Source organism: Cebus imitator, unplaced genomic scaffold, assembly GCF_001604975.1.
Source record: "Cebus imitator isolate Cc_AM_T3 unplaced genomic scaffold, Cebus_imitator-1.0 Scaffold309, whole genome shotgun sequence".
Classification (NCBI taxonomy): domain Eukaryota; kingdom Metazoa; phylum Chordata; class Mammalia; order Primates; family Cebidae; genus Cebus; species Cebus imitator.
The window spans coordinates 1,795,254-1,821,813 of record NW_016107624.1 but is presented as its reverse complement, the minus strand read 5'-3'; the positions used below and the strand labels follow the sequence as shown (position 1 = coordinate 1,821,813).

Genomic DNA, 26,560 nt, shown 5'->3' with positions numbered 1-26,560 from the left:
GCACTAAATAAATATGTGCTGATACCGTTAGCACAGGCAGAAGCCATGCGGCTCACTCTTGCCACAGTTAAAGGAGATAAAGCCCCGGTGCGGTGGCTCACACCTGTAACCCTAGCACTTTGGGAGGCCGAGATGGGAGGATCACCTGAACTCAGGAGTCCAAGACCAGCCTGGGCAACCTGGTGAAAGCCCGTCTCTACAAAAAATACAAAAATTAGTGGGGCATGGTGGCGCGTACCTGTAGTCCGAGCTACTCAGGAGGCTGAGGCATAAGAATTGATTGAACCTGGGAGACAAAGGTTGCAGTGAGCTGAGATTGTGCCCCTGCACTCCAGCCTGGGTGACAGAGTAAGACCTTGTCTCAAAACAAAACAAAAAAAAACAACGAAAAGGACATGAAGCTCTCCCTGGAACCCTCAGAGTGCCAAGAGCCACACCCGCCCATAATCACCTTCATCATGGCCTTCACGTTATAATTTATCTGACAGTTCTTAGGATGAAATCACAGCTGGTCAGAAAGGGCTCCCAACCACATATATTTGTCTCTTTATAGTTTGGGGAAATATTTCAACATCATTTAAGTTCAATCCAATTGTTTGCAACTCTTGAAAGTACTTCTATAACACCAAAATTGGAACCAGGTTAGGGATGCCGTACACACAGCCCCTGCCCCGCCACCCCCACCACCAAGGCAAAGGCACAAATCATTAAATCGATTATGATGCTCTTTTCTGCTGAGCCAAGATGTGGTTTCAGAATCTTTCTCCATGCACAGGGCTTGCTCTGTTTCGTTACAGGAGCTGATGTGCATCTGGATGTCATGCCCACAGTGCAAATTCCTTTGAGGAGAAACAAATGTTTCTACAAAAATGCATCGAATTTGGCTGGACATGGTGACTCACACCTGTAATCCTAGCACTTTGGGAGGATCACCTGAGGTCAGGAGTTCAGTTCGAGACCAACCCGGCCAATATGGTGAAACCCCATCTCTACTAAAAATACAAAAATTAGCTGGATATGGTGATGCACACCTGTAATCCCAGCTACTCAGGAGGCTGAGGCAGGAGAATCGCTTAAACCTGGGAGGCTGAGGTTGCAGTGAGCCGAGATTGTTCCATGCTGCACTTCAGCCTAAGCAACAGAGCGAGACTCTGTCTCAAAAACATTTTAAAAATCCATTGAATCTACCATTCATGACATACACATTGTGTGTTTGTGAGGCTTTTGTTGTTTTTGCTTGTGTCTGCTACCTCCTTCTTCTGGGGTTAGCAACCCAGTTTCCCTTGGGACTCCCTTTTTCCCATTCCCAGCCCAGTGGAGAAACTGAACCCAGAGCTGAGGGGAAATGGGAAGAGAGAGACAGACAGATATCCCAGCCTGATTCATTTGGGCCTCCTTGGGTTTTCAGATAGGTGAAACCATAAAATCCCTTTCACTCTGGCCGGCTTGACTAAAGCGCCCTGGCTGACCTCATACAAGCACCAAGCTCACCACAAAAGGTGATCCCATGGTGACAAAGACTCCCTGTCCTTCAGAGGCTTCTCAGTCTAGCAGATGGTTAAACATAGACTCGAGGAACCATCCATGGAGCTGAGACTCCAGCTAAGAGGTACGATGGAATCAGAGAAACCAGTTCCCCTCTCACATGAGTACCCACCCCACTCCTCCACTGGTCATCTGATGAACTCATGACCCCCCTGGACCGGGTATCAAGAGACTGGGTATGAGGCTTTGCCCTGTGATTAACTCACGGTGTGAACCAATCACCTTGGGCCTTGATTTCCTCATCTGTAAAATAGGAATGAACACGCCGAGGGCCATGGGATGGAGCTGCAGTGTCCAGGCCTCGTGGGGGAGGGTGGTTACCATGACAAAGGACAGGCTGCCTCTGCAGCTGGACCCAAACTAGTGCCCCATGGGTTCCTTTCCCTTGGGTGAGATGCAGGAGAGGGGAAAGAGAGACTCCAGGGAAACCACTGTATTGGGCTCCCCCTCCCACAGAGCCCTTGAGATAAGAGAGCCTGAGGAAGCTTCTAGTCCAAGCTCTTCCTCCCACATCCAGAATATTCACTCATTTGAAATTGGGGCATTAGCTAATTTCTAGGAGGAAATCTACCCGCTACTCCCCCTCTTTTTTTTTTTTTTTTTTTGAGTTGAGATGCTGTCACCCAGGCTGGAGTTCAGTGGTACAATCACAGCTCACTGCAGCTCTTACCTCTCTGGCTTTGTCACCCACTTTCTCTGCTTTGTCACTTACTCCACCCCAGGAACACTGATCTCTTTGCTTTTTCTTTTTTTTTTTTTNTGAGATGGAGTCTTGCTCTGTTGCTCAGGCTGGAGTGCAGTGTCATAATCTTGGCTCACTGCAACCTCCACCTCCTGGGTTCAAGCAATTCTCCTGTCTCCATTTCCTAAGTAGCTGGGATTACAGGTGCATGCCACCATGCCTGACTAATTTTTGTATTTTTGGCAGAGATGGGGTTTTGCCATGTTGGCCAGGCTGGTCTTGACCTCCTGACCTCAGGCAATCCGCTTGCCTCGGCCTCCCAAAGTGCTGGAATTACAGGTATGAGTCCCCACCTGGCACCTAATTCCCTTTTTATCCACTGAGCAGATATACCTCTCCAATTACCCCAGGCCTCTCACACTGAGTTCTCCCCTTAGTGATCTTCTCTGTCCCCCCATTAAGCCAGGTGCCCTGGGCAGCCCTCCCTTCCCAGGGGACAGCAGTGCCTGGGGCAGCAGGGCCTGGAGCCAGTACTTCGGACTGCCCAGCAGAAAGGTCAAGCCAATTGGGAGCAGCTGCTCTCTTTAAAGGCTCTCCAAGGAGTTTCTGCCACCTCCCAGGCCCCCTGGCAGACCAATGGGTGAGAGCCAGGCCAGGGTCAGGCCCGGGCCAGTGCTCAGGACTGACCTGCCTGTGCAGGTCACACCTGACAACTTGCCTTTCAACTCTTTACTTCCCTTCAGCAAACCTGCCCCAGTTCCACAGTCAGGAGAGCTCCCATGCAACCCACACACCTTCCACATCATAAGTGGAGAAGAATTCAAAGTGAAAAAATACATTCTCTTTAGTTACTGTTCCATCCCTGTTACCAACAGAGCCGCTGGCTGCCAACGCCTTTAAAAATGCCTTTGTGGGTATCCCCTTGCCTCTGCACACACACCCTCTCCTAAGAAACGTTCAGAAGCTCTGAATTACCAAAATCAATTACTCCAAGAAGGAACTCAGGCAGACAGGCACTAGAATAAAGACAGCAGATAATTCCCACCGTCAGGTAATTGCTCCCTAGAGAATTTCAGATAAAAAAGAAGACTCTAAAAGAAAGCATTTTCCCCCAGAAAGGAAGAAGGCTGTGCCTTGATAAACAGAGGGCTCTTCTCTTCCCTGTTGCCTTCCCGCCCCCTCCCTCACCTGCATCCTGCAAAAGGCAACCACAGTAGGGCCACAGGGATCCCCAGGGATCAAAAGGTAGGAGGCAGGTGGGACCGAATTCTGGGGTCCCAGGCCCAGGGACAGGGCTGTTTTCTCAAAGGACATTTGACTCTCATGTCCCTTCTTGTGCAGGGACACAACAGGGGCCCAGGGCTCCTGTTACACAAGATTCAGCAGTTAATCCATCTCTGTTCCATCTCATCACCTCGACAAAGCCAGAAGTTCTTTGATTACAGTGGCTCATGCCTGTAATCCCAGCACTTTGGGAGGCCAAGGCTGGTGGATCACCTGAGGCCTGAAGTTCGAGACTAGCCTGGCCAACATGGTGAGACCCCCATCTCTATTAAAAATATAAAATTAGTCAGGCATAGTGGCATATGCCTGTAATACCAGCTACTTGGGAAGCTGAGGCAGGAGAATCACTTGAACCCAGGAGGAGGAGGTTATAGTGAGCCCGGATTGCATCACTGCATTCCAGCCTGGGTGACAGAGTGAGACTCCATCTCACCAAAAAAAAAAAAAAAAAAAAAAGAAAGAAAGTTATTTGAGAGCAGTTCCTTGGCTGTCATGTTCAGGTAAATTTACCAGGCCTGTCATCCCTGCATTTTGGGAGGCTGAGGCTGGTGGATCACCTGAGGTTAGGAGTTCAAGACCAGTCTGGCCAACATGACGAAACCTCATCTCTACTAAAAATACAAAAATTAGCCAGGCGTGGTGGCACATGCCTGTAGTCCCAGCTACATGGGAGGCTGAAGCCGGAGAATTGCTTGAAACTGGGAGGCAGAGGTTGCAGTGAGCCCAGATCATGCCACTGCACTCCAGCCTGGGCAATAGAGCGAGACTCCATCTCAAAAAAAGAAAAGAAAGAAAGGATTCTATGGGCAGAGACTGAGTAGGGGACCTTCCAAATAGTAGAAACTATAAAACAGAAGTGCAGAGGTGGGGCCAGGCATGGTGGCTCATGCCTGTAATCCCAGCACTTTGGGAGGCTGAGGCAGGCTGATTATCTGAGGTAAGGAGTTCAAGACCAGCATGGCCAACATAGTGAAACCCCGTCTCCACTAAAAATACAAAAATTAGCCAGGCACGGTGGTATACCCTGTAGTTCCAGCTACTTGGGAGGCTGAGGCAGGAGAATGGCTTGAACCCAGGAGGCAGAGGTTGTAGTGAGCCAAGACCGTGCCACTGCACTCCAGCCTGGGCAATATAGATCAAGACTCCATCTCAAAAAAAAAAAAAAAGAAGAAGAAGAAGAAGTGCAGAGGTAGGAGAGTCCTGGGCACGTTAAGTCCTGGTTATCATCTTGCAAGAAGGAAGTCAAGGCTAGAAAGGTAGGATGGGAGGGTCTTTGGGTAAAGAACATGATGAGGATCCCTAGGTTAAAAATAATGGCTTACTTACCAGTGCTTACCATGTGCCAGGCATTGTGTGAGGCAAAACTCTTACAATATAGGCCTATGCTATATTGCTTCATAAAGCAAGTTATCTTGTATCCCTCGTTTTAGAGCCCAGGAAAATTAAGTGGCCGCAAATAACTCCAGCAGCTACTAAGTGGCAGGATAGGGATTTGAAGCTCCACGCCCCCCGCCCCGCCCCCAAGCACATCAATTTCAACCCCAGGTCTTTATCCAATGCGCTTCCCCACTCTAGAGCCATAAGGGACAGGGCGAAAGCCAACACCATCAACGCTATCAAGGTGTGGTGAAGAGCCACTGATTTCTCGCCATCTGAAGCCTTCTCCCTGTGCCTTGATTTTTAGTTTGTATGCCATTGGACAGCCCTTCTCCAATAAGCACATAGATCATTTGTTCTGAATATTTAAAAGGAGTCTTTTCAACTTTCCCTCCGTGAGTTTGTTCCGAGCACGTGGCTGCTGCTTGATTTATGGGGCTGGTGGGGCTGTTCTAAGAGAAAGCAAACCTCTCAGGGGAAGGAGACATCATCATCATCATCATCAAACATCTCAATAATCATCTCAATCACAGCAAAAAAAAAAAGGCACCGGGCCACTTCCTGCCCTTGCTCTGGAAAGGAAGTGAAATTATTTGCCGTAATTCATTCGGTAATTAACTAAACAATGCGAAGAGAAATTCCAGCAAGATATAAATACTTTAAAAATCCCTGCACTAGTTGTTGAGGAGGATGTCAATAACAAACAGGAACCCCGGCGGTGGGTGGAGAGGCAAGAGGCGAGGGCGGTCAGGTCGGGGTAAGGTGGGTCGCAAGCTAAAAACAACAGTGGCCGAGGTGGTTTATAATTACAGGCACTACCTCATGCCAGCTCTGTGCTAAGCACTTTACACCATTACCTCACCGAAGCCTCAAAACACGGAGGAGCCTCGGCAGCAGTGGAAGGACCTGCCTGAGGGGTACACAGTGGAGAGTGACGGACTCAGCTCTCATCCAAACCCACATCTCCTTCCACATCCCTCTGCGTCCTGTCCAAAGGCATGACCTAGATAAAGGGGACTCTAGGAATAGCCAGGACAAACGGGGAAACTGAGGCAGGATTTGGCATCCCTCCTCCCCCCACCTCCCTAAATGTCCTAACTGCCAAGCTTGGGGGCTCCCAGCTGACCTGGCTTCGAGGCTCCAATGGAGAAGCGGGTGAGCTCGGGAACAGTGATTTTGCAATCCCGTTTGCAGAAACCTGAGCAGTTGTCCTCCTGGGCCTGGCTCTAGTCTCTCTTCCTCTAGGAAACCCCCTTGACCTCTCACCTCCCCCCCAACACATACACACAACACACACACACACACACACACACACACACACACACACTGCTGTCTACACCAACTTCACCAATTTGTGGCTTCCCCAAAGGCTGAGCAGGCTTTCTCTCTAAGAGGGACCCTGAAGGTTCTCGGGAGGGAGAGGAGTAACAGCTGAGACTTGTTGGCGTTCGGCCCTGCCCCGCCTTCATCCAGCAGGCCTGCTTCAACAAACACTCACCCGGGTGACTTACACAGTAGAAACAAGCTCACAGGGGAATGTGGGTGCCAGGCAGGAGAGAGATTTCAAGCACCTTAAATACATCTTTTTCTCTATTATCCCCTTTCTCTGTTCCTCAAAGCAGCTCCCTTAAAAACCCATGTTCAGACACCTTTTTTTTTGGCCGATTTGAGACTCTGTGTATCTCTAAAAGAAAAATAAATAATTCACATGGCTTTTTTTTTTTCTCTTTTTTTGAGGCAGGGTCTCACTCTGTCACCAAGGTGGGGGTGCAGTGGCACCATCATGGCTCCGGCTCACTGCAGCCTCACCCTCCCGGACTTAAGCAATCCTCCCACCTCAGCCTCCAGAGTAGCTGGGACTACAGGTGCATGCCACCAAGCTTAGCTAATTTTTTTTTTTATAGAGACGAGGTTTCCCTATGTTTCCCAGGCTGGCAGATTGACTCTTTAATTCAGACCTTCTCCTACCCAGAACTGCCTTCACCAAAGGCAGTAAGTTCTAGAAAGGGGTATTGACCAGAGGATCCCAAGACTGCTGCAAAGTGGCTTAAAAAGGCCATCAGTAATACTAATGCAAATAATAAGTAATAACAAAACACTAGCATTTTATTAAATGTTTACTATGTGCAGACATCATACTGTATTCTTTCTCTGCATATATCATTTTAATCTAGGCCGGGTTTGGTGGCTCACGCCTATAATCTCAGCACTTTGGGAGGCCAAGGCGGATTGGATCACTTGAGGCCAGTAGTTCAAGACCAGCCTGGCAAACATGGTGAAACCACATCTCTACTAAAAATACAAAAATTAGCCAGGTACTCGGGAAGTTGAGGCAGGAGAATCGCTTGCACCCGGGAATTGGAGGTTGCAGTGAGCTGAGATTGCACCACTGCACTCCAGCCTGGGTGACAGAGTGAGATCTTATCTTCAAAAATTAAAACAGCCCTAAAAAAATAGGTATTATTATCCCAAATTTACAGATAAGAATACTGAGGATCAGAGAAATAAGACAACTTTGTTCAAGGTCAAACAGCTGGTAGGTGGACTAGCCAGGACTCAACACCAGGTCTGTTTGATGGGCCTTACACCACACACACCCCCTTAGCCTGTCTGCTCTACTCAGCTTCCTTGGGGTGGGAATGAGTTGGTGCTTCCCCTAGCTCCAACCCCAAGCCCAGGATTCAGTGGCCATCAACAGATTTCTCTCCCAAATCTGAATCAAAATCCTATGGTCAAGGCCAGGCGTGGTGGCTCATGCCTGTAATCCCAGCACTTTGGGGGGCTGAGGCAGGTGGATCACTTGAGGTCAGAAGTTAGAGACCAGCCTGTCCAACACGGCAAAATTCTGTCTCTACAAAAAATTACAAAAATTAGCCAGGCATGTGGGGGCAGGCACCTGTAATCCCAGCTACTCAGGAGGCTCAGGCAGGAGAATTGCTTGAACCCAGGAAGTGGATGTTGCAGTGAACCGAGATTGCGCTACTCACTCCAGCCTGGGTGACGGAGTGAGACTCTTAAAAAAAACAAAACAAAACAACAACAACAACAACAAAAACACCTTATGGTCACTCCACTCAAAAGGAAGAGGAAGTCCTTTAGCAAGCCCCTGCCTTGAAAGTACCTTCTGGGAGAGGATAGGAAAGAAATAACAATCAACATCCAAAAAGCCAGCAAGCTACAAGGATTGGAAAGAGTTGGGCCCAGGACTGGCGGTCTGTGAAATCATGTCTTCAAATGTGCCCTTCCTCTCATGGAGCCTGGATACTGCCATACCTGCTCTCCTCTGTGCCCCGCTCTGACTTCTCAAGGACAGCACTGGAGTGGGGAGATGGAGAACAAATATCACTGTAGAAAAAGACCCTTCATTCATCACCTTCCCATGCCTCACCTTCTTAATCACACCTGGTTTCTCCATGCTCACACTTCCACACTCCCTCAGGAGGTAGTCTTGCAGCTAGAGGGCAGGGCAGCAGAGTGCCTGACACCACAGGCTGTGGAGCTGACCTGCCTTCAAACCTTGGCTCTGCCCCTTCCCAGCTGGGTGACCTTAGGCAAGTCATTCCTCCTCTCTGGGACTCAGTTTCCTCATCTGCAAAACAGAGATGAAAACGGGACCTCATGGGTCTATTGTGAGAACTAAATGGGCTGATGCTTGGAAAGCCTTAAGCCGAGTGGCTGGCCCATGGGAAGTACTCAGAAAGTGTGAGCTGCTAGGTATTATCATTACAGCCCAGAGAGGCTGTGCACCATGCTCAGGGTGACACAGCCAATGTGAGACAGAGCAAATGCTAACGCCAGGTTCTGCCTCTGGTCCAAGCTCCTTCTTGACACAGAGCCACTCTCCCAGGAAGCTGTGAGATGGCACAATACAAATGCTTATCATGCCCAGCAGCTCCCCCAAGCCCACAGTTCATGAGCCAAGTGCAAAGTCCTAACCAACAGGTTTGTTTTTCTTACATGCACACAAACACACAAAATCCAGTGGCTCAGAGTGAAAGTTCCCAAACCTTGGCATCCTCCCCTATCCAGAGGTAAGTAGTGATCTCATCCCTGTGACTAAGCAGCACTGACGCGAGGAGCCCTCTCTGGGAAGCCGCAGGCTTGGCGTTGCTGGCTCCCAGCCCCAGGAGAAGCCAACGCTGCAAAACTGGGATTCCTACAGAGCCGGGAATTCTTGGCTTTTGGGGCTGAGAAGCAGCGTGGCTCTGAGAATTGGGTGCTGTGGCAGCCAACAAGATGGCCCTGGAGAGCTGAGTTCGAATCCCAGTTCTGCCAGGAACTTGTCAGGAAGATCCAGGCAAACCCAGGCTTCTATCCCTGCAATTCTAAAATGGGTGGCTTGCACCAGAAGATTTCCAATGGTCTGTCCAGCTCAGCTCTTGCTTAGTTCCTGTCCTGCCCACCAGGGGCCTTGGCCTAGCTAGGGAAGGAGGAAAGAGTTAACAAAGGTACAGGTCAGAGGGCCACGGGCACTCAAATGTGCAGAAAAGGCCAGTGTTTCTGGAACAATCGGCACAGGCTGCCTGGAGAAGTTGGGAGCTGAATGGAGGTCCCAAAGCAGGATGGTGGAACTGGGAAGAAGAAGAAACTGATCCATGTGGTCTGGGAGCTTGTCAGTGGCACGGCATCAGATGCACTAGACATCCTGTAAAAGTTTCAACGAGTCAGATCAGGAGAGAGAAAGAGCCTTCCAGAACTTTAGCCACCACCTCCTCCCTCTCACTTAAGTCCTCCCACTATAGCGAAGACAGACAGATGGACAACCAGGCGCACCTAGATTAAAAACTAGAAGGCCGGGTGCAGTGGTTCGTGCCTGTAATCCCAGCACTTTGGGAGGCCGAGGCGGGTGGATCACGAGGTCAAGAGATCGAGACCATCCTGGTCAACATGGTGAAACCCTTTCTCTACTAAAAATACAAAAATTTTGGCTGGGCATGGTGGTCCGTGCCTGTAATCCCAGCTACTCAGGAGGCTGAGGCAGGAGAATTGCCTGAACCTAGGAGGCGGAGGTTGCGGTGAGCCGAGATCGCGCCATTGCACTCCAGCCTGGGTAACAAGAGTGAAAGTCTGTCTCAAAAAAAAAAAAAAATTAGCCGGGCATGGTGGCACATGCCTGTAGTCCCAGCTACGGGAGAGGCTGAGACAGGAGAATTGCTTGAACTCGGGAGGTGGAGGTTGCAATGAGCTGAGATTGTGACACTGCACTCCAGCCTGGGCAACAAAGAGAGATGCTGTCTCAAAAAAAGAAAAAAAAACTAGAAAAAGCTACAGACTTTACCCCAGAGTGGGCTCCTCCCAAAACCAAGAAAATGGGGTGCTCCCTCCAGCACAATGCAAGGCTCCAGAAGGAGAGGTCAGGATGAACAGGTGTCTTCTCAGGATTTAAAAAATACATATTCTGTCAAACGCCATAAAGTAATACCTAGAGCAAAGCCAGTTAGCACGTCATTGCACTGCACTGCTGTTACAGCAGGAAACTACTGTGCTCTGTAATCCTCAATGGCTACCTATTGCCTATAGCTTTATGTCCACAATCCTTATCATGGCAGTCCAGGTTTTCAATTTGGGGTCCTAATGGTACTTTTCTGCTTTACCCCCATCACTACCTTACCCCGCCCAACTCTTTTTTTTGGGGGGGGTTCCTAAAATATTTTATTATTATTATTATTATTATTATTATTTTTCCCATTTATTTACTTGCATGTTCTTCACATGTACCGCCCAACTTCCGCTCCAACCAATCACAGCCCTCGACCACTCCCCAAGCCCATCATGAGCCTTTGCTTCCCAGATCCTCAATTAGTCCTTAGTCTCTCTGCCATCCTTGCTGCTTTGCCTAAAAATCTACCCCTATTGTTTCCACCAACCCCTTCCCTCCTGGAGCCTATTGACTCTCATCTGGCTTCTCCTAAGAATAGAAAACACAGACCTCAGGGGCTGGGGATCAGACAGGTCCTGCCACTGAATTTGGGGTACAGTCTCAAGTGAGAAACCGGCATACACCTCCACATGCTCATTTATAAAGTGGGCAGTGCAACCACTCCCCGCGTCAAAGGCTGCCGAGCCACTCAAGTGAGATAATGGAGCCAAAGGGCTCTGCACAGCGTCAAGTGTGACACGAACTCACGGGATTAAGATGTCTATTTTTAACTCCCCACATCCTGGCTGAAAAACAAGTCTCTCACACACCCTGCAGATCCCTATCAGAGGGGCTGACAGAGCCTTTTGGGAATTCTCTCCTCCTAGAAGCAGTGCCAGCTTTGATGGTGTTCCCTCTGCTGGGAAACACTCTGAGATTCCTGCTCTGGCCAGGGCCTGCTTCCATTATGTCTGGCTGAGTCCTGCTACCCCGGTAAATAGCTATTGCCTGGTGGACTCAGTTGTCACACATTATACAACCAGTGATAGTCAGACAGGGTCCCCAGAGATGCTGAGAAGGGTCCCTCATTCACCTGTTTATTCATTTGCTTATTCACATTCCCTCCCCTCTTAAGAGGTGGATCTTGCTCTAGGATTACCCAGAGGGGTAAACCACAAGGCACCTGTGCTAGGATGCTCAGTCTAGGGATGGGGCAGAGACAGATAAACTGGTAAGGCAACAGAAAGTAGGGCAGGAAGTAACAAAGGAATGATGGGGTGGTGACTCATGCCTGTCATCTCAGCACTCTGGGAGGCCGAAGTGTGAGGATTGCTTAAATGGGAGGATGGCTTGAGGCCAGGAGTTCAGCAGCCTGAACAACACAGCAGGACCCCATCTCTACAAAAATTAAGAAAATTAGCTGGGCATGGTGGCACTCGCCTGTAGTCCCAGCTACTTGGGAGGCTGAGATGGGAGGATTGCTTGAGCCCAGGAGTTCAAGCTACAGTGAGCCCTGATTGTGGCACTGCACTCCAGCCTGGGTGACAGAGCAAGACCCCATCTCAAAAAAAAAAAGAAAAAGAAAAAAGAAAAACCCAAAGGAATGCTAGGAGTATCTGAACATAAAACCAGACCGTCATCAATCTCTCTCCTCTCCCTCCAGTACCCTAGCATCCATCAGACCGTACTCCAAGATGAGCCTTTACTAGGTATCAGCCACTGCCACCTACAAGGAGAGGGGGCTTCCTACTTTAGGACAGAGATCTCTGACCTGGTCACCTGGACCACCTGCACAGGTGCTCACTACATTGATAAGAACACTGGCATTCTCCCTTGTCCCACCTCCCTCACCCCTCACTGCCTGAGTTCACACTCATCAAATGATACTAATGTGGAAAATGAACCCGACACAAGAATGTCAAAGAAAAAAAAATTCTCACTCTGAATGAGCCATCAATAGGGAGAACCTTCTTCCAGAGTCCTGCCTGTGAGCACTGGACCTAGAGTGAGGGACCCAGGGAAGTCCTCAACTGCCTCCTTCTAGCCATGTGAGCTGAGCCGTGTTTCCTCAGAGCCTCGGTTTCCTCAGCAGAAAGTCACAGGGGGACTGGGAGGCGACCTTCTGAAGAAAGCACCTTGTACATCAGAAAGTGTGACATAAATGCTTTGTATTTTAGCATATTTTCTTTCTTTTTTTTTGAGACAGAGGAGTCTCATTCTGTCAGCCAGGCTGGAGTGCAGTTGTGCCGTCTCAGCTCACCGCAACCTCTGCCTCCTGGGTTTAACCAGTTCTCCTGCCTCTGCCTCCTGGATAGCTGAGATTACAGGCGCCGGCTAATTCTTTCTTTCTTTCTTTCTCCTTTCTTTCTCCCTCCCTCCCTCCCTCCCTCCCTCCCTTCCTTCCTTCCTTCCTTCCTTTCTTTCTTTCTCTCTCTTTCTTTCTTTCTTCTTTCTTTTTCAACTAATTCTCCTGCCTCTGCCTCCTGAGTAGCTGAGATTACAGGTGCCAGCTAATCTTTCCTTCTCTCTCTCTCTCTCTTTCTTTCTTTCTCCTTCCTTCCTTCCTCTCTCTCTCTCTCTCTTTCTCTCTTTCTTTCTTTCTTTCTTTTTGTATTTTTAGTAGAAACAGGGCTTTACCATGTTGATCAGTCTGGTCTTGAACTCCTGACCTCAGGTGATCCACCCGACTTGGCCTCCCAAAGTGCTAGGATCACAGGCGTGAGCCACCACACCCAGCCTTAGTATATATTCTTGGTCCTTATTTTGTTCCTTCCCCTTTGGCCTCTGAGGCTCAACAGCCCCCTTTGAGCTCAGCAACAGACGTTTCTGTGGACTTTCTGGCCACATATAGCTGTGCAACCCTAGAAAAGCCATGTGACCCCTCGACGTCCATGTCTGTGGGGGCCATGTCTGTGGGCCCCCAACGCAATCCCAATGACCCCCACAGAGCCTTCACAAGTACTTTATAAATGCCCTTAAGAATTCTAAAGAAGCCAGGCATGGTGGCTCATGCATAAAATCTCAGCACTTTGGGGAGCCTAGGTGGAAGGACTGCTTGGGTCTAGGAGTTCAAAACCAGCCTGGGCAATATAGTGAGACCTCATCTCTACAAGAAGAAAAATGTTTAAATTAGCTGGGCATGATGGCACGTGCCTGTAGTGCCAGATACTCTAGGGAGGCTGAGATGGGAGGATCACTGGACCTCAGTAGGTGGTGGTTGCAGTGAGCCAAGATCGTGCCACTGCACTCCAGCCTCAGTGACAGAGTGAGATCCTGTCTCAAAAAAAAAACAACAATAATTCTAAAGAAACAGATGAATTTGGCTATTCCCATTTGAGACCTGAAGTTCAGCCTACAGGTGGGGACTGACACTGACAGGTGGCTTCCCCCACCGGCCCTGCTTGACGCCAAACAGCGAGAATAAAGTTTTTTAAAGAAGCAGGTCGAGAACAATTCAGGCCGGGCGTGGTGGTTCATGCCTATAATCCCAACACTTTGGGAGGCCGAGGCGGGTGGATCACCTGAGGTCAGGAGATTGAGACCATGCTGGCCAACATGGTAAAACACCATCTCTACTAAAAGTACAAAAATTAGCTGGGCGTGGTGGCACGTGCCTGTAGCCCCAGCTACTTGGGAAGCTGAGGCAGAAGAATCACTTGAACCGGGGAGGCAGAGGTTGCAGTGAGCTGAGATAGAGTCACTGCACTCTAGCCTGTGTGACAGAGTGAGACTCAGTTCAAAAAAAAAAAAAAAAAAGAACAATCCAAACAATGGGGCCGGGCATGGTGGCTCATGCCTGTAATCCCAACACTTCGGGAGGCTGAGGCAGGCAGATTGCTTGAGCTCAGGAGTTTAAGACGAGCTTTGGCAACAGGGGCAAACCCTGTCCTCACAAAAAAAAAATACAAAAATTGGCTGGGTATGGTGGTGAGCACCTGTAGTCCCACCTACTTGGGAGGCTGAAGTGGGAGGATCGTTTGAGCCTGGAAGGCGGAGGTTCGAGTGAGCTGAGATTGCAGCACTGCCCTCCAGCCTGGGCGACCGAAGGAGACCCTGTCCCAAAGAAAAAAAACAACACAATCCAAACGAGACAGAGAAGTCCTTCTGCAAATCAAAGGCATCTCTCTGTCCCTTGCGAGAGCCAGCCGTGCCAGAGCTGACTGCGAGGCTCCCTGCTTGACTGTGAAGGAGGGGTGCAGGTACATCACTTGGAGCAGGAGTGGAAAAACCACGCCTGGTTCAAAGCTAGTCCAACTCTACAAAGCTTCCCGGGCATTCACTAGGGCATTTACTAGAGCAATTACTAAAGCCCAGAGCCCATCGCGGAGGACAAGCAAGAGGACAGCGACAGGCAAAGCAGGGCAGTTTGTAAGAAAGAGCCACAAGCCAGGAACTCAGCGGGAAACAGCTCATCCTTAGAGGGGCAATGAGACCAAATGGAGGTGAGATTTGCGTTAGACTCAGAGGGGCAGGAAGAATGTGGGCAGTGAAGCAGTGGCAGAGAGAAAATGGCATTCTGGAAGTCACAGGCAAACATCAGACCAGGCAACGTAAAACCTGCAGAGCAGAGAAAGAAGAGGCAGGGAAGAAAACTGGAGCCAGCCGTGGGCTTTGTTTGCCAGGCCTGGGAGCTCGGGTTTGATTCTGTGGTTAGCAGGAAGCCACTCACATGACAGTAAGTGGCCAGCAAAGGCTGTGGCTACCAAGGGCTGCTTTAGGAAGCCAGGTTGCAGGCGGCCCACCTGAGATGGGGGACTGACAGCTGGACTCCCTCAGCCAGCTGCTCACTCCAGGGAGAGGTTAGAGCCGTTCAGGTCCGATTCAGGAAAGGCTGAGGAAGCCCAGAGGAGAGACGTGTGATGGCTTGGGGAGTCAGACAAGGCTGTTACATGTCCCCTTTGTCTCCTGCTCAGGACTCTCCAGGGCTGAGAGAGGTGCAGTGGGGTCGGCTCCAGTGCCCCCACGCTCTCCCTTGGCTCCTGCCCATGATTCCCAGTCATTCTCACTATTACCTTCTTGCAACGATCAGGGTGCAAAATACTGCATAATTCCAAGATAAGCAACCTCCCCCCGCCCTGGCCTTCCCCCACTACCTGTGCCCCACTGGACTGTCCCCTGGTGTCCTGGCCCCACTGGCCACCATTCCCATAAGAGCCTTTCTGGCCCCTTTGTTTTTTGTTTTTTGTTTTTTTGAGATGGAGTTTCACTCTTTGTTGCCCAGGGTGGAGTGCAGTGGCTCGATCTCGGTTCGCTGCAACCTCCGCCTCCCGGGTTCAAGTGATTCTCCTGTTTCAGCCTCTCGAGTAGCTGGGATTACGGGCACCTGCCACCATGCCTGGCTAATTTTTGTATTTTTAGTAGAGACAGTGTTTCACCATGTTGGCCAGGCTGATCTTGAACTCCTGACCTCAGGTGATCTGCCCACCTTGGCCTCCCAAAGTGCTGGAATTGCAGGTGTGGGCCACCGCGCCTGGCCTCTGGCCTCTTTCACAGAAATTCCCATGGAGCACTCTGCCCTCCAGCCCAACTCGACCCCTCACCCATGCCCTGAGCCCATCACGAATTCCTCTCCCCAGAAATGCAGACAGGAAATGCAGACAGAAGTCCAACCTGTGAACGTCAAGGTGGAAAGAACCTCAGAGATCTGGCCAAAAAACCCCACCTCCAGCCCCTTTACAGAAGAGAAACCTGACATTTAAGGGAAGACCAGCCCTGCCCAGAGTCACACAGCCGGATCGCAGCCCAGGTCTTCAAGCTTCCAGGTGAGGGCTCTGGCACCAAAGCCACAACCAGGTGGGGCAGAAAAACAGCGAGGCATGAAATCGACTGCAGAAGAGACCAGAGTGCCTTATTGTCAAGGCATCTGGATTCGGGTCCTGACTCTTACCACCACTTCCTCCCCTGCCCACACACACACACGTTAGGGCCTTGGACATGTCACTGCAATTTCCTGGACTCCAGTGACCTCTTCCATAAAATGGGTATCTAATAATTTCGTGCTTTCAGCAGGATTGAACAAGTTCAAGGCAGAACAAGCACCCTGTCTGCAGCACGGCTGGTAGGTCAGAATTGCGATACAGCTGAGGTCCATGCGGGCGATTCCTTTACCCTGCACCTCTCCTAGTGAGTCAGCCGAGGCCAGGCAGCCTTGGGCCAGACATTTCTCCAGAGCTGCCCAACGGCCCACAGAGCAGTCCTCCAAGGGAAGGGATGGAGATTGAAAACACAGATGGGTGCACCCCACTCTTCTCCCCCAGAGATGCGGGCCCAGCACCTTCTGGCTGGGAGGGTCAGAGGCCACCACAGGAGGATGGAGGAAGAAGATGTAGAGGGGAGGGAGAGGTTTCTGCCAACCTCTCCAGGGTCCCCACCACTCTGGCTGAAAAACCTGAGCAGAGGCTGAGTGTGGTGGCTCACACCTACAATCCCAGCACTTTGGAAGGCTGAGGCGGGAGCATCAGGAACTCAGGAGATCAAGACCAGCCTGAGCAACATAGCAAGACTTCATCTCTACTAAAAATTTAAAAATTAGCCGGGCATGGTGGCATGTGCCTCTAGTCCCAGCTGCTAAGGAGGCTGAGGTGGGAGGATCACTGGAGCACAGGAGTTTGAGGCCTCGGTGAGCTGTGACAGTACCACTACACTCCAGCCTGGGTGACAGAGTGAGACCCTGTCTCCAAAATAAAATAAGATAAAATAACCTGAGCACAAGGGCCTCATCTAAAGCACACCAATCCTAGAAAGCAGAGGCCAGTGATCTTGGGGGTGCCGCAGGACTGCCCCCAAGCACATTCACTTGTGGTAGGAGACGCTTCACCAGGGCTCCTGTCAGCCAAGGGCCTGCTCCATTCCACCTGCCAGTGGGTGGAACAGCATCCCCATCTTACAGTTGGGAGAAAGCCCCGGAATGGAAAAGGAACCAGCTTCAGTAAATTCAGATCTGTTGAAACCTATAGTCCACGTTCTCTTCCTAAGAGGGCCTCAGTGCTATGGTCCTCAAACTGCGACCTGCAGGAAAACAGCTTGTGAGGTTTTAAAGCGCAGATCCCAGGGCCTGGAGTAGAGATGAGGAGCCTGCACTTTAACAGGTGTTCCAGGTGTTTGTGATAAAAGCATTGGTGGCACACACCAGTCCCAGGCACACACACGTGGGTACACACACACACACACACACACACACACACACAGAGGCATGTATGCCAGCAAAGGTCAAAAGTGAAGCATGTGCTCTAAAGACAGACACAGATGCTGGGTTTGGTGCACAGCCCAGCCCCTTACCAGTTGTAGGATCTTAGGTCAGTCCCTTAACCTCTCTAAACCTGTTTCTTTATATGCAAAATGAAGGTAAGAAAACAATCAACCTCATGGGTTTGTTTTATGGATGCAAGAAAATAACGTGTAAAATCCTCAGGGCTGGGCCTGGCATATAATAAACACTCAATAAATAGTGCTATGATCATCACCAACCTCAGTGCCTGTGTGCTGAATGATGAAGGGACAGAACAGAACACCAGGCACCAGGCGACCACACTGAATAATGGAGACAGTAAGAGATACTCCCAGGGTTGTACTAGAATCGGCAGATAGAAGTCACAGAGACACAGGTTTCTGCCCCAAACAGGAAGCATGTTGCCCAATCATGAAACCAAGAGTTGCACAATCATGAAACCAACTGTCTAGTGAGTTCACTGTCACTAGAGGATCCCTAGCAAAAAAGCCTAGATGTTCACCAAGTGGGGACACAGCACCAGGGAAGGAGGAATGGGGGGGCAGGTCATCTTGAAGGTGACTTTGGGGCAAGTTCTGCAGGTCAGCCCTTTTCCCCATCATGCTGATTATTTACTTCATTTGCTCTTCCTTGCTATTTACAATAGCTACCTCCAGGTGTCTAAAGGGGGTGGGGAAAGGGGGAAAGGTCAGGATAGACAGAAGCCTTATACATTCTGAATAGTTCATGGCAGGGATAAGAATGGTGGGGCTGTTTAAATCTGAGCCTGCAAACCCACTGAAATTTCGGGCGTGTGTATCTCTGCACTTTTCTCAAAAGGGCTGATTAAGAGAGGCTGGTCCTTACCAACGTTCAAGAGGAGGGGAAACTGAGGCACAAGGATGCTGACTCTCTCAGACAGCAGAGGGCACAAGCTCCAGGGTATAGATCGGCTGCTCAGGAGGCTGTTCTATGAACCAGGCACCTTCAACGCCTCACCTCGAAAAAGTCTCGCCGTAGCCCCCTTGGATGGGATCCTTAAGCTTGGAGAGGTTAGGAAACCTGCCCACAGATACACAGCTAGTGAGCAGCAGGGGCTGGCCTTGGAACCCAGGTTCTCTGGGCTCCAGAGCTAGGTGTTTGGTTCCTTTGTTTGTTTTTTTTCTCTTAGGCGTTCTGTCCTAGGTCACCAAACATGGAAAGGAGTTAACATTAAGGGGACTAATGCTTAAGATTGGTCCTCATCGGTGACAAGCTACCTACTCACCCGCTGACAATCAAAACTAAGATAAAACGTCCCTTCTTAGTAGCAGAAGGAGGCAGAGAGGGAGAGGAGTTTCCACCTAAGTCACACCAGATAGCTCAAGCGTGGACCATCCTGAGACCAGAACACCCCGCAGTCATCCCCACCGGGCTGAGCATTGCAACCAGGTGGCGCTGCTCCCTGTTCCCACTCTGCTTAGCCCAAGGTGTTTTCACAGAAGGTGGGGTCCAGAGCAGCCCAGGAAACGGAAAAGAGACCTCACTTCAACGACCCAGCCCTGCCAGTCGCCTCCCTGATAATTTAGGATCGGCTAGGATTGAACAAAAACACCCAAAATTTGGGTGCCCCAGGGGGGCCTGGCTCTGGGTGGAGAGGTTCGGCTGCTCTATCACCAATCCCCAGGGTGAGCTGAGGAAGATCTGAAGTTTGGGAGAGCGCTGGAAGCCTTGGGGATCGGTGGGCTGGCACCCCGCCACACACACACCCGACTCCCGCCGCCCGCGGGCCCCAGCTGGGGGCGCCTTCCCGGCGATCCCCTGTGTAGTACTCCCCCAAGAACCCAGCGCCAGCCCTGGGTCCCTGCGGTGGAGATCTGGGCAGGACGCACGGGAAAGTTTAAAGGGTCAGTGCTTCGCGCAGATTTCCCTGAGGGAAAGGCGACTGCAGCGTAAAAGCGGGGTAAATAAAGCAACGTCGCCGCCTATTCCTCAGTCCCCTACCCGACCACCTCGCATCGGAGCCCCGGATCCTCTGGAACCTGGGATGCCGCTCCTATCCCGGCAAACCACCCCGGGCCCCTTTACCTGACCCGCGGCCCCCCAGCTTTTACCTCTACGCCCGGGCCAGGCCGCTGGGCGCTGCCATCCCAAAAGCTTCGGAGCCCGAGCGGCCCAGGGCCAGGGTCGCGAAGCGGCGGAGTCACGGGGTCGCCGGGCGGCTGCAGGAAAGTTTCCGTCGCGCCAGCTGGGCCGAGTGGAGCGGGGCGGGCGGAGTAGGCGGCCGGCCAGGCAGAAGCGCGCTCCGGCCGGTCCGCGCCTCCCCCGGCGCCGCGGCTCTCCGGCTCTCGGGCTCCCCCGGCCACCCGGCCTGCCCAGCCCTGCCAATCGCAGGCCCAGTCGCCCGCAGCTCCGCCCGCCAGGCCGGGGACCCAGCGGGTGGTGGGGAGCGGGGGGGCGGGGGCGCACCTGTTTGGTCAATCCGCCGCCTCCCCACCGCCCCGCCCAGCCCGGACTGCGCAGAGCCGAAGCCCTGGGCTCTGAGCACGCGCTCCCAGCCCCGTGCTGGCCCGGGATGCCGGCGGGACTACACGCCCCCTTTCCTCCGGGAGTCCCCAGGCCTCCAGGAGTCCAGAGATAATCCCTGCTTCCGTCTCGGGGCTGTGAGGGTACAGGACCGAGGAGTGGCCGCGACTTTGCTTTACTTATCCCCACAACTCCCCTTCCCGCTAGAATCTTCCCGCATCCGCTGACCCCTTAAACTTTCTGTGTGCCCTGCGTGGATCTCCAACCTCAGGAGCCGAGGACTGACGGGGGAACTAGAGCTTTGGAAGAGGAGAGTGCGGGCTGTCACGGGGAAGGCACATCAGCACTCCCACTAACAGAAACCCCCGAGGACTCCAGCTGGCTCGGGGAACTTCCCGCGAACGTCTGCGAGCCGCTTTAGCAGGCCCCCACACTTCTCTTGGGGGTCACAACAAATATTAAAGCGTGACTATCTTATTGATCCATTTCCCAGATAGGCACACTGAGGCCAGACTTGCGGGGGGTGGCGAACGCTTTTCGGACAGTGGTGGCGGGACAGCGACGTTTTCCAGCTAAAGGCGGGTTTGCAGAGCGCTCCTGCCTCCATTCCCCAGCCCTACCCGGATGCCTGGGTTCCTCCTCACCTCGCCTCCACCGGCGGATCTGGGGCCGAGGAGGAGAAAGAAGTCCCCGGCAAGTGCACTGGCACTACGAGGGCGCGTCCGCAGGCGCCCGGCCTTACCTCTGCAGCAGAGCGTGTCCTCGCCTAGCGCGCAGGCGGGAGGCCCCAGCAGGGGCAGGGAGGCCCAGGCGAGGGCGCGGAAGGCAGCACCGCCGGCTCCCATCCCGGACGGCCTAGGCAGCGCTTCAGCCTGCGGGCCTGCCACCCTCCGCGGCACCTGTGGGGCCAGCGCGGTGCCCGTGGCCTCCGCCTCCGGGGTCAGTGTGCAGGGCTCCCGGGCTCCTTGAGCTATCCCGGCTCGGACTCCCACAGCGGCGCGCAGGTAGAGCTCCAGGCGCGCACAGGTCGAGCTGGGCAGGACGCTATTTTTAGCGAGAGCTGCTCTCCCAGTCGGACAGACAGAACCAGTTAATTCGGCCGCTGGGGACGGGCCTGCATGGTGAACTCCCCGAACTGCAGCCGCAGCTCAGCTGAAAGCTGATCCTTCGCATTCCTGCCTCTCGAGGCAGGAGGGCGGGAGGACGCCTCTAACTCCAGTGGGAAGCCGGCGTCCTCTCCGAAGACAGTGCCTGGGCCCAACTGCACGCCAAAAATGGGGCTCTTTAAATTGGCTATGAAACCTGGCAGGACTTGATGCCAAGCCGCAGACGATGTCCCATAAAATGCCCATCTACTGTCTCACCCTTCCCACCTGTCTCCAGCACTGGGAAGAACCTCCCAGAAATGGGATCTCAGCCCCAGCACCCGCCAGAAGCTGGCACGGCCATCAGTCAGGAGCTACTTGTTGAAGGAAGGCAGGAAGGAGTGAAATCCGATACCAGGATCAGTGGAAGTCCTCAGAGCGTGTGAGATGGATACACAGGGTGGCTTTGAAATCTGATAGAACCCCTAATCCAACACTTTCTGGCTATGTGACCTTGGCAAATCATCTTACCTCTGTGCCTCAGTTTTATCTTCTGCAAAAGGGAGTTTTAGAACTCCAAGAGATAGTATGAAGATATCCTTTTGTAAACAAAAGCATTATGTGAATGTTCGTGTAAAGCATGATCGGAGAGCTGCAAAGGTGAACACAAGCGTCTACTCTCAGGAATGCACTAGCACTCTTCTAATTCAAGAGAGGAGGTGCTAAGGGCCCCAAAATGTACAATCACAGCATATGGTATTGGCCTAAGGATAAATAGGCCAGTGGGCTAGAATAGAAGCTGCAAAAATAGACCCACACAGGTATGGAAACTTGATATGTAGCAGAGATGCCCCCACAGGTCAGTGGGAGAAGGGTGGACGTTTCTATAAGTGGTGCTAGAGCAACTGAATGTCCATATTACAAAAAGATGAAATGAATCCCTACCTCACACCATGCATAAATGATCAGTTCCAGGTGTACTGAGAACTTACACACACACACAAACTCGTAATAGTCAAGGATATCTTAAAGAAGACCCTAAAAGCATAAATCATCATGAAGAATATTGATACATTTAATTAAAATGCAAACTTCTGTTTATCAAAAGATGATATTTGCAACATGATATTCAAAATATATGAAGGCCTTCTACAAACCAACTTCAAAAGAGATAATGGGAGATTGGGAAAATATATGAATAGGCAATTCACAGAAAAAGAAACATGAATGGCCAATAAACATATGTAAAGATGGTCCGTCTCACTAGTAATCAGAGAAATATAAAATAAAACTCCAGTAAAGTGCCAGTTCACACCTGTCAGATTGGCACAAAAACAAAGAGGTGGGACAGCAGGGACATAGAACCTGGAGAACTGTCCTATGCTGCATGCAAGAGGGGAAATGGGTACGGCCACTCGGGGAAACAATTTGGCAGAATCTAGAAATGCTGACGTGCACATACCTGAGTGACCCAGAGTCTTGACCTAGAGAACCTCTTGCTCACTGCAACAATGTTAATGCTAGCAAGGAATTTGAAACAGCCTCCATTCCTATCAGAGGAAGAATGCATAAACAAATTGTGGAGTAGTCAGTGAAATTCTACACTGCAGCAGAAATGAATGACTAGAAATTCATTCTGAATCTCCAAATGAGAGGAGGAGAGCATGTCGCAGATCAAACTGGTGTAATATCATTCATATAGTTTTTTGTTTTGTTTTGTTTTGTTTTGTTTGAGATAGAGGCTTGCTTTGTCACCCAGGATGGAGTGCAGTGGTGCGATCATAGCTCACTGCAGCCTCGGACTCCTGGACTCAGGTGATACTCCCACCTCAGCCTCCTGAGTAGCTGGGACCACAGGCGCCGAAGCACCACATGCAGCTAATTTTTTATCTGTAGAGAAGGAGGTGTCTCTATGTGACCAGGCTTGTCTCAAACTCCTGGGCTCAAGTAGTCCTCTCTCCTGGCCTCCCAAAGTGCTGGGATTACAGGCGTGAATCACTATGCCTACCCCAGCCTCAAGTTCTATTCCTGTAATTCCACAAACTACGTGACTAGTGGCATGAACCACCATGCCCAGCCTTCATATAGATTCTTTAAACATGCAAAACAGAATACCATATATTGCATAGGAATGCACAGATAATATGGTAAAAGTATAAAGACATTCAGAGGAATGATAAATACGCCATGCTGCAAAGTGTTTACCCCTGGATAGAGGGAGATGTTTGATAGGAAGGGGCTTCACACAGTCACACATCTTACTAAGGTTTTCTTTCTTTTCCTTTTTTTTTTTTTCCAGACAGCACCTCACTCTTTCAACCATGTTGAAGTGCAGTAGCATAATGATACCTCACTGCAGCCTTAAACTCCCAGGGTCAAGGGATTCTCCCACCTCAGCCTCCTGAGTAGCTGGGACTACAGGTGCATGCCCCCATGCTGGGCTAATTTTTTTTGTTTGTTTGTTTTTGTTTGTTTGTTGTAAAGAAAAGGTCTCACTATGGTGCTCAGCCTGGACTCAAATTCCTGGGCTCAAGCAATCCTCCTGCTTTGGCCTCTTAAAGTGCTGGGATTACAGGTGTGAGCCACCATGCTCATCCTAGGTTTTATTTCTTGACCAGGATAGGAATCACACAGTGTTTGTCTTTCTTTCTTTTTCTTTTTCTTTCTTTCTTTGTCTTTTTTGAGGTGGAGTTTTGCTCTTGTTGCCCAGGCTGGAGTGCAATGGCGTGATATCTGCTCACCACAACCTCCACCTCCCAGGTTCAAGCAATTCTCCTCCCTCAGCCTCCATAGTAACTGGGATTACAGGCATGGGCCACCACACCTGGCTAAGTTTTTGTGTTTTTAGTAGAGACGGGATTTCTCTATGTTGGTCAAGCTGGTCTCGAGCTCCTGACCGAAGATGATCTGCCTGCCTCGGCCTCCCAAAGTGCTGGGATTACAGATATGAGCCACCAAGCCCAGCTTATGTTTATCTTATTCTTCGTCATTTTTTTTTTAAGGTGCGGAGCAGTCATGGGGGAGGCCACATAAAACCCAGTCCTACTCTGAACTTCAATTTTCTCATTTTAATAACATGGTCATCCTTTCCGGGAAATACCTAGCACAAAGCCTGGTTCATGATGAAGTGCTCAGTAAATCTTAGGAATATGAATAGCCCCATCTGCAGTCTTCACTGGGGTTCTTCACACCCTAGTCCCAATCAGCTGAGACTGCCCCCGCCCAAGCACCACCATACAACCAGGTCTTCCAAGCCCCCAAGCTCTATCACGCCCCAGGAATTTGTACACATGTTTGCTCTTCCTAGAATGCCTGTCCTCCCTATCTCTATCCAGTCAGTACCTGCTTCTCCTATTATAATCCAGCTCAGGCATTCCAGCCCATGGGAAGCCAAGGGTTCCCGCAGTACCCACCCACTCCACTTCTATGTTTATCACATTGTAGATTGGTGCACCTAGTTATGGCTCTGTCTCCTGGAGCAGACTGTGAGCTCTTCCAGGTCACAAACCTTGCAGCCCCACCACCTGCACGGGGTCTGGCCTCAGGAAGGTTTGTTGAATGAAGAAAAGGACTGAGGGACCCAAAGACTCAGAAATCAAAAGGGTTCATGCCAAACTTTCAAAAGGAAAGTAAGCTCACTGCCTCCCAGACTGATTGCTTGGTCTTCATTGAGTGTTCTTGATGGGAATGTGAACTTTGAGTCAGAGTGTTGCATTCACATCCAGGCTGACCCGCTTGCCAGCTGCGTGACCTAGAGCATGCTACCACATCCCTCCGAGCCTGTTGCTGGGTCTACGTAGCCAACATCGACTACAGATTATCACAAGGGGTTATTACAATGATTCCATGAGATCATAGCAGCAAAATGCTTGGCTTTGTCCTTGGTACAGGTAGCAATTATACTACTATGGTCAAGAGGAAGATGTTTGGTGGGGAGGATGGAAGGAACTCGATCAGGTTACTTACTATGAAAATGGGAGGGCCAGGCACAGTGGCTCACCTCTGTTATCCCAGCACTTTGGGAGGCTGAGGTGGGCAGATCACTTGAGGCCAGGAGTTTAAGACCAACCTGGTCAAGATGGCGAAACCCTGTCTCTACTAAAAATACAAAAATTAGCTGGGTGTGGTGGTGCATGCCGGTAGTCTCAGCTACTCGGGAGGCTAAAGCAGGAGAATCGCTTGAACCTGGAAGGCAGAGGTTGCAGTGAGCCCAGATCATGCCACCACACTCCAGCCTGGGTGACAGAGTGAGACTCTGACTCAAAAACAAACAACAACAAAAAAACAAACAAACAAAAAAAGAAAGTGGGAAGCTGATCAAAAATTCCAGGGAGCTGAGCACAGTGGCTCATGTCTGTAATTCCAGCACTTTAGGAGGCCAAGATGGGAGGATCGCTTGAGCCCAGGAGCTCAAGACCAGCCTGGGCAACATGGCAAGACTCCACCACTACAAAAAAAAATGAAAAAACAATTAGCCAGGCATGGTGGCATGCATCTGTGATCCCAGATTCTTGGGAGGCTGAGGTGGGAGAATCGCTTGAGCCCAGGAGGTCAAGGCTGCAGTGAGCCATGTTCATGCCACTGCACTCTAGCCTGGACGACAAAGTGAGACTCTGTCTCAAAAAATACAACAGCAGCAGCAAAACTCTAAGAGGAGCCAAGCACAGTGGTGAGCATGCCTATAGTCCCAGCTACTTGGGAGGCTGAGGCAGGAGGATCCCTTGAGCCCAGGAGTTTGATGCTATAATAAGCTATGATCGTGCCATTGCCCTCCAGCCCGAGAGACAGACAAGACCTTGTCTCAAATATTTAAAAAATTCCGGGGGCGCTCTCCAGTTCTGAACAAAAAACACACCCATAGAGGCTAGCCCGGGAGATGGGAAGGTCAGAAACATGCCTGAAGTTAGTGCTTCTGGGGCTCTTTCCTTCTGTCCTTTGTCCCACCCTCTGGGTGAGGGGCTTTACAGGTCTTCAGAACTATAGACTCTCCTTTCTGTCTCCCCATTCGCTCTGGCTCCCCCGAGTCTGTTCTTGCATGTAGCCCAGGGATTCCAATCTGGACCCGTCTTTGCCTTGCCAGCTTCCATCTGTAGGGGTGACAGAGCCTGCGGCACCTTCCCCAAGGGATGTGTCTGAAGTGATTTACCAAAGGCATCGTCTGCACTATATATGCAAAATCCACATATGCCCACTTGTCGGGTTCTTCCTTTAAGACAACATACAGGATAGCAAATTGCTTATGGTTCAGCTCTAGATGATGAATTGGCTGATGTTACATGTTGCACAAGCAAACAAATATATACAGATGACAGGGCTATATGGTCACTGGAAAAGAACAACGTGTATTTCAAGGGTTCCAATGAGATTCTCCGAGCTAATGTCCCAATCCTGTTTGGTTTGGATCTCTCTGGACAATGTAATATTATCCTGGTGACATGGACATTAGCAATTGGGGTTCTTTGTCCCATGCACATGGCCCCGCCAGGCAGGAAGTTGGACCAGCTTAAGATCTGCCG

The 26,560-nt window shown here is 50.8% G+C and overlaps 1 protein-coding gene across 4 annotated transcripts in view; it reads right to left on the bottom strand.

Annotated features, from left to right (window-relative positions):
• The window catches only part of LOC108285860 (DAB2 interacting protein), a 213,462-nt gene that overhangs the window by 162,049 nt on the left and 24,853 nt on the right, over positions 1-26,560 (bottom strand). The window contains exon 1 of one of the 4 annotated variants that reach the window (XM_037729524.1): positions 19,548-19,714. The exons of the other annotated variants lie outside the window; for them this stretch is intronic. The gene's annotated coding sequence lies outside the window, so the exon portion shown is untranslated. Of the gene's footprint in view, positions 1-19,547; positions 19,715-26,560 lie in introns of those variants that run through there. 4 annotated transcript variants of the gene reach the window in all.